Source organism: Fragaria vesca, linkage group LG3 (genome assembly GCF_000184155.1).
Source record: "Fragaria vesca subsp. vesca linkage group LG3, FraVesHawaii_1.0, whole genome shotgun sequence".
Classification (NCBI taxonomy): domain Eukaryota; kingdom Viridiplantae; phylum Streptophyta; class Magnoliopsida; order Rosales; family Rosaceae; genus Fragaria; species Fragaria vesca.
In genome coordinates this window covers 17,662,575-17,670,774 of record NC_020493.1, presented here as the reverse complement: position 1 = coordinate 17,670,774, position 8,200 = coordinate 17,662,575, and positions in this window count along the sequence as shown.

Genomic DNA, 8,200 nt, shown 5'->3' with positions numbered 1-8,200 from the left:
TTACCCAGAGCTGGATTCTGATTTCTTGTTTATGTAGAATCTTCTTATTTTCCTTTTTGTGGTTTCAATGGACTGGAGCATACCAAGTGCCACCTCTGCGTCTGGTTCTTCAACTGAGCCATCAGTTTCCCCCTGGAAGTACGATGTGTTTTTGAGTTTCAGGGGTGAAGACACTCGCAAGGGTGTTGTATCCCATCTATACGATGAACCGCAAAACAGGAGTGGAATCAGAACATTCATGGATGACATACGGCTTGAAGTAGGGGCCCCCATTTCAACATGTCTCTTGAAAGCAATCGAAGAATCAAGATTCGCCATCGTTGTCCTCTCACCAAATTATGCTTCTTCTGCATGGTGCTTGGATGAACTCAAACATATCTTTCGGTGCATGAAAGGGAAAGACACAATTCTACCACTTTTTTATTCCGTGGATCCCTCTGATGTACGAAATCAGCGAGGGAGTTTTCAAGCATCATTCACTATCCATGAGAAGAAGTATAAAAAAGACCTGCAGAAGGTGAATGAGTGGAGGGTTGCTTTAAGTAGAGTGGGCAATCTCTCTGGGTGGAACGCAGATAAATTTCAGTAAGCATGAGAAACTATCTTATTCTTAATTGACAATGTAGAGATATCGTTGTTCTCGGATTTATTATTTGTTTGATGAACTAATGAGTGATGATCTTCTGTATGGACCCTTCATTCTTTCAGGTCTGAAAGAGAACTTGTCAAACGAATTGTGGAAGATATGCGCAGGAAAGTAGTTCAAATTCCACACATTGCAGAATTTGAACCAAGGCTACATGTCCCGGATGTGGTGATGCATGAACAATAACAATTAAACACGATGGAATATTATCAATTGAGTTTACTAACTAATTAATTTTGTGTTGGAATTTATGTATGCTGCTAGATGTCCGAAGAAGTGGAGAAAAAACACATTTCAGTTGGGCCTTATGGATCAGACAAGGAATGGGTACATTTTGATGATGGGGTGCACTCGGCGGTGAGGCAGTTGGTGGTGATACATTTTTTCAAACATTTTACATTGATCCTGTGCATTCAAACTGAATATGTTTGTGGTGATGGGAATTCATTCTGGTCCGACAGGCATGGTAGACCTCGATTCGGTGAGTACCAGAAGCGTCACAATTTGCTTAATTAGTTATCAGTTATATACTTGGCATTCTTTCACTAAGCATCAGAAGCAATGCCGGTCGTGCTTGATTATCCAGAAGAATTTTTGACTTCAATTCATGGGCGTTATGACAAGACTTTGGGTTCGACCAATATCAACTCTCTCACTTTCAAGAGCAACAAAAGGAATTACGGTCCATTTGGAAGAGATGGGGTTGAGAATAATTTCTCAATTCAAGAACCAGGGTATAAAATTGTTGGATTTCATGGTAAGTCGGTCAACAGACTGATTGAAGACCCTGGACTCCGAGCAATAGGAGCCCATCTAAAGCCTATCAAGTAATTCAAGTTTGGGAATGAAATGAATTACCCAACTTCCAGTTACTTAGAAACTTTCGACGGCTGCAACCAGCAACTGTAGAATCTTCCTTGTGTAACCAAGGAATTGTTCTGGCTTGTAAAGATCGAAAGAGTTAATGAACCCAGCAGGGAAACATAGATGAACGACGTAGTTATATTACAAAGCTCAAGCTCAAGGGTTTCTATCTACACTATTACCACTGGAACTGCCACTAGTATATTGAGTGCCTTTTCGGCGGAAAAATTATATGGCTGCACCAAGTTTTCCCACCTCTCCTTCTGACTGCCACTGCATAAATTAGTGTTCCATATGTAAGCACATTTCTAAGCTTTTTATTTGGAAACATTTGTGCATAAAAGATCATGAACACCCATTTGGCCAATTCACCACCACTTCTAAGCTTCTTATGGTGAATTTGGTGTTCAATTCATACTTTAAAAGCATCTTTAGCAATGCTAGCCATTTTATAGTCAAATTTTAGCTGAAATAGCTGAAAATTCATTTTGGCTAGCCACTTTTGAAATCTCTCTACACCAATACTCTCTATTTTAACTAACGTGTGATTTATATTATTGATTAAATAAAGAAAAATTAATTTAAATGTGTTTAAATAATATATAAAATGACTTAAAAGGAATATTTTGAATTAACAAAAATTATAGAGAGCCTCATCTTGTTAGCTATAGATACCTAAAAGTTAAATTAACTAGTTACTCACTAGTCTGCTGGAGCTAGTAAAATTAATATAAAAGACTAGACTCGCCCTTTAAAATGACTAAGGAAAGACAAAAATCTGTCAAAAATATAGAGAGTCTGTCAAAAATCTTCTAATAATTCATATAAAATCTGACATAGTGATAAAGGCGTAAAACTTTTTCTTTTTTTTTTTGTATCGGGTACAACTAGTCTTTCGTGAGTCGAATTCACAGCCTCTCACTTAATAAGGAAAGACTATACCGCTAGATCAAATGATACTGAGCGCGTAGAACATCTTTTATTTAATTGTTCAATGTAATTGAATGGACATATTTTTGGATATATCAAATAACGAAATAATGCATCCGACGTACATTATTCGTCCGAGGGTGCTGATCTCTTCCTTCGTCCACCATCTCGACTACCTTCTTCCATCCCATCAAGTGCTGCCCTCCCTTCACCCAAAACGGAGGTGTTGCTGTTATCTCATGTGGTGTCCGATTTCTTCAAGGCCGAGCTAGCGGTAGGGGTAATGATGATTGTGGATAAAGAGGTAAAGCTTTGCTTGAGGATTCATCCTGCCACGAGTTAAAAGTTCTCTTCACATTCAAATGATCAATGTAGCTCAATGTCTTTTGCAATTGGAACTCCTTTTGGATTGAGAAGTGCTCTAGCTTGGACACTTGGACAGAGTTATTGAAGCGTACAAAGAAACAGAGATCAACAAGGTCGTTATTCCACAATCGAAGGACATATACTTGAGTAATCTTTCACGGCTCACGGGGTTCTACATTAGTACTAGAAAGTAGAAACTGAATCATCATTTGATGTTCCGGTGATACAATTTAAATTATCGCATACAACTTCTCGAACAATATTGGACTTCCCGTTGTGACAGACCGCAATGACCCAATGACTGCATACGAAGCCATTCCGATTCAAATTAGCTATATATGTGTGATGAGAGCCCTTTTAGTGAGGACTCTTAAGTTGAGGACTTTTCGGTTTATCGTTTAAAAGACCCATTTTTCGATCATATTTTGACATCTCATCCGTTCAGTTTTTAGGTTTATATAAGTAGATCATTTCTACAAATTTTCAGCCAAATTGGTGGTCGTTAAGATAACAAACTAAATCAAATTATTGGACGAACCAAATCTGTCAAATATGAACCGTTCAAGTTCATAATTAATAAATCACACTTATGAATGCCTTAACAATTTTCAATATAGCTAAAAATTTGGAGAAATAATCTACTCATAAATATCTATAAACTTAACGGTCAAAATATGGATATAAGATCAAAAGGTGAGATAAACCGAAAAGTGTTCAACTTAAATGTCCTCACTAGAAGGGCTCCCTATGTGTCATTATTATGGTCCCTGCATGCTTCCAGAATTTCCCCAACGTTTAGTTAGTCAATATTGGCAGATGAAGTATAAGACTAGAAGGGCTCCCTATGTGTCATTATTATGGTCCCTGCATGCTTCCAGAATTTCCCCAACGTTTAGTTAGTCGATATTGGCAGATGAAGTATAAGACAAAGATATTTGGAGCGTAGTTTCTTGCATAGCATTTTTTTTTTTTTTTTTTTTGTTGAGAGATGAATAATTCTTTAAACAAGCCTAAATTACATGGACAACAAATGCAAGGTAGAAAAGCTACAAATAACAAAGAGTTTTGAGTCTTCAACTCAATCAAACTAGACTTAACCCAATTTTTTGGGTTATGGGCTGGCCTAGCCCAAGTCAACTGGTGAGTTTTGCTCGCCCTATTTTAAAACGGACATGGAATGGACAATACTTCTGAAGCCCTGGGTTGGCCCCTGGCCCTGTCTATATGGTATAATTAATAACTTAGGGCCAGCCAAACCCAGCCGTGCCCAATAAGGTAAATAAATGTTTATACATAAATGAATTAGTTAAGAAATATTAGATTATTGTAATAAATTTATTATAATTTCATTTACGCTACAAAAATTAACTCTAAAAGTATTTTTTTTAATGAATATAAATACTTTTACTCTCATTTTTTCAATAAGTTGATAAATAACTTTGAATTTATTTTTTTTTTTTATTGTTTGGGCCACGGGCTGGTTTTTCTGGCCCAAACTTCACCCGCCCACGGACTAGGCATGGGCTTCCAATATTTTGATAGGGTCCGCCCTGCCCTGCCCATTTATATGTGCGGCTAGAAAAGCCTAGGCCGGGTAGTATATGGGTCATCATATATCTGCCAATTTTACAGACCTACTAGAAAAAGTAAAGGAAACCAAAAACTCACTAAACTAATTAAAGACCAATGACCCAATAACCAAATACATAAATGCAATACTAACAAATCTACCACACACCACCCTTGCACGCTAGCATTGTCGTCACCATCGACGCCAGCAGCTGTGAGTAAGTGAGGAGTGCTAAATTGGAGCGTTGATGCTTGAGTATTTGATGCCAAACGAATCTCAATACACAAATCATATAGAAACCCACAAGCCAGAGGAAGTGCTATCTCAAAACAACACCATACAAACCACCATTGACATCCAAACCCTGAAGAAGCTGAGGTTGACGAGAAAAGACCGAAAACCATACCAAAGAACCAAAACCAAAGAAAATTTTAGGGGGGTGATGAACCCACGTGTGAGCACCCATAATCTAATAAGTGCGTAATTGCACTTAAGGGTGCAACCACACAAGCTCTCATGACAGATAATAGTGTTAGTTGATGGGTTGTTTTTGTATTGGGTGACCAAAAATCTGAAAAAAGTTGTGATTGTTTGACATCGGTTTGAGGAACTGAGTCCTCTCGATTTGGACAGAGCAAGTATAATCCACATTGGGATAAAATAGCACCATAAAGGTGACTTGGACCCAAAAACTGGAGCCCGAATGAACTTAAGACAATAGGAAAAAAAACAAGCAACTAACCTAGGTACCTCACCTGGGCCGAAAACACAAAACCAGGATGAGGCCCAGGCCCAAGCCTATCTAGATAGCATGAGGCCAAAACCATCTGGGCGCTATCCAGACCCAATCAGCAGATTAGATCTCACCCATCTTAGTCAATTTCGACTGATGTGTCGCTATCGCTGCTCCACCGTTGTATCCATATGCACGCCAATGAATTCCGACGACTATCACCAAGTCCGGCCTACATCGTCGTAGTTATTCGGCGACCACCACCTTCGCGAGCCTGCAACACAGTAAAGATCCGACGAACTCCACCATTATCACAGGCCAGCAACGCCTTAGGGATGGGGCATCCACCACCAACGCGAGCATGCAGCGCCAAACCATCACCACTGCAGTAGTAACGTCGCTCCACCAATTCTAACCTCTCACCCACTAGGAACCCAGATCAGAGTCAGAAACCATGTAAGAATCAAGAACTAGCGAAACCCTAGCCAACCTGTCACGCCGACAATCCAACTCGTCGAACCACCGAGTCCGACAGACCACCAACCTCCGTGAGGAGTTGCATCAACCTCGTTGCAAGCCCATCTCCGATCTGACCATCTACCACAATGAAGCATTAGATGCAACAACCAAAGTTTTTTGTATAGAAGAAAGACAAGGTAAACTGCCAGCCAAATATATACCCACAACACCGACATTCTGTCTGGCCGCACGCATCATGCGTTGTAGCCGAAGAAGAGCACGAGAGAACAAAACGAAATTCTAGGTTAACCGCGTGAGGCGCGTTCTAGGAAAGAGAAAAAAAGAAAGAAGCTTCTATGAAATAGCATAGGAAAATGCACTAGTCACTAGCGTGTAATGTTAGACTAGGGGTCATCATTTGGCCTGCGGGGCTAAAATCTCGTGGGCGGCCCGTCGGCCTGAAGGGCCAAAGCCTGGCCCATAAAAAAGCCCATCTCGGCCCGGCCCATAGGGCATGAGGCTGGGCTAGAGCGGAGGGTTCAAAGCCTCGTCTCGGCCCGCGGCCTGACCCGTTACATGCCCATCAAAGTCCACCCGGCCCGGCCCTAAAAAGCCTGCCCCAAAACCCTTTCAATTGTTTTATTAATATTTTTTAGGATTAAATTCAGTTTGCCCCCTCGTACTTTAGGTCATTAATCAGTTTGGTCCCATATCTTTTTTTTTAATAACGTTGGTCCTTGAAGTTCTATTTCACATCAGTTTAGTCCAATTTTTGAATTGTCATCCTTATCATGACGTCATGCGCTGAGTTGTCCGCGACACAAGGGCCCAGCTTTTGACTTAAAAGGGCAAAATAGTCATTTTATCATATACCAAAATGAAAAGAACAACATACAGTTCATCATCTCCCTCCGTTTCTGGAATTTAAGCAACATAAGGGCAACTCCAACCATAAGTCCTATAATTGGGTCCTATAACCATTTTAAGACCTCTTATTGCACTATTTATATAAGACTCATTTTTTCATCTCCAACAATGAGTCTTATATGAGGTCCTATATTCACTTTAAAACAAGCTAGTTTACCATGATTATTATATTAAAAATATGTTTACCTTATTAAATAAATAAAACTACATATTTTATTTTTATCACTAATTTTAAATTATTCTTATCAATAAATATAAGTTTTAAATATGTATATACACGTACTTTTCTGACTTAGTGGTATTTTTTTTTTTAATCTATTTTGAGGTAAAAATGAAATTACTATGATGGACGCCATGATCTTTTAATTAAATCGAATCAAGACCTTAATTGGTTTTATTGCCATTGAATGACCACCGATGATCTCGTCAAATCTGCCCATTCATTTGGAAGACCAAGACGAAATCTAGCCCATTCATTTTGGAAGACCCCAACAGCAACTAGGGGACAACTTGCCCACATGCTCTTCTGGCGGGGCCCAGTTTGCAGCATTTTCTTCTCCCAGTCAAGAAGAAGCGCGTTCTCTTCACCACCGAATAGGACAAAACGCGTTTTCTTCCCCCTTCGATCCGAGCGCGTCACGTCTGGGGCAACACTGGCCCATCACAATTTCGTGTGGTCCCGAGTCTTGGTCTTGGAATTGTCTCAAATTTAAGACTGAGAATAGGACTTAGTCTTATATTTCCAAGACCAGAACCACTCTTTTCTTCCTGTTGGAGATGAAGAGGTGCTAATATAGAACCAAGACTGGGTTATAGAACCACGGATGAAGTTGCCCTAATAACTTAACTCTGTTCCAATGCTACTGCCAAGCTCAACCAAACCCAGAAAATCCCAACTCCTCCATTCTTAATTAAACCACCCTGCACAATAATTGAATACTACCAAAATCCCATAACTCCAACTTTTTCAATCTCATCCCAAAATCAAAACTGACTATGTCATACAAATTCAATATACTAACAAAGCCGGAAACCAATTCCTTCAACCCCCACCGCCGCCGTGAACAACGTCACTCACGACGGTCCTCCTCTGCCTAAAACCCAAATTCTCTCAAACATCACCAAACTCAATTCCAATTATATACAGAGGTAGAGCTCGAAGAGAAGATGTTCATACCTCAATTGCCTTCGACAATGGCCGGAAGACACATAAACTCCCCGGAAAACTGCTTGAGCTTCAATTAATCGATTCTCAGTCATGGAAGCTCCTCTGAAGAAATCGAGACCACATACAGAACGGGGATGGTGAGACTAAGCTATCCACACCAGTCACGCTCGCCGCCGTGACCGGAATCAGAAACCCGATCGGAGAGGCAGTCACCTTCTCTCCTCCGATTCTCTTTCAACAGCGCTCCTCCATGAAATCTGACACAACAAAGACGTCGAGGATGGCGAGAAGAAGCCCTGGCCACCGATGGGACTCCGAGAGACGGCCGGACGACAGAAGGGAGCGCTGAGCTCCATCGCAGCTCGAGACGAGGTTTGGGACTTCTCCATTCCCTGAGAGCGGCGCCCTCCTCCGACAGAATCGGATCGTTCGATCCGGCAGCGAAGATCGACGGCGGAGATAGAGGCTCAGTGAGCGGCTGAGCAGAGAGCGACTTAGAGAGAATAGAGAGAGAGAGAGAGAGAGAGAGAGAGAGAG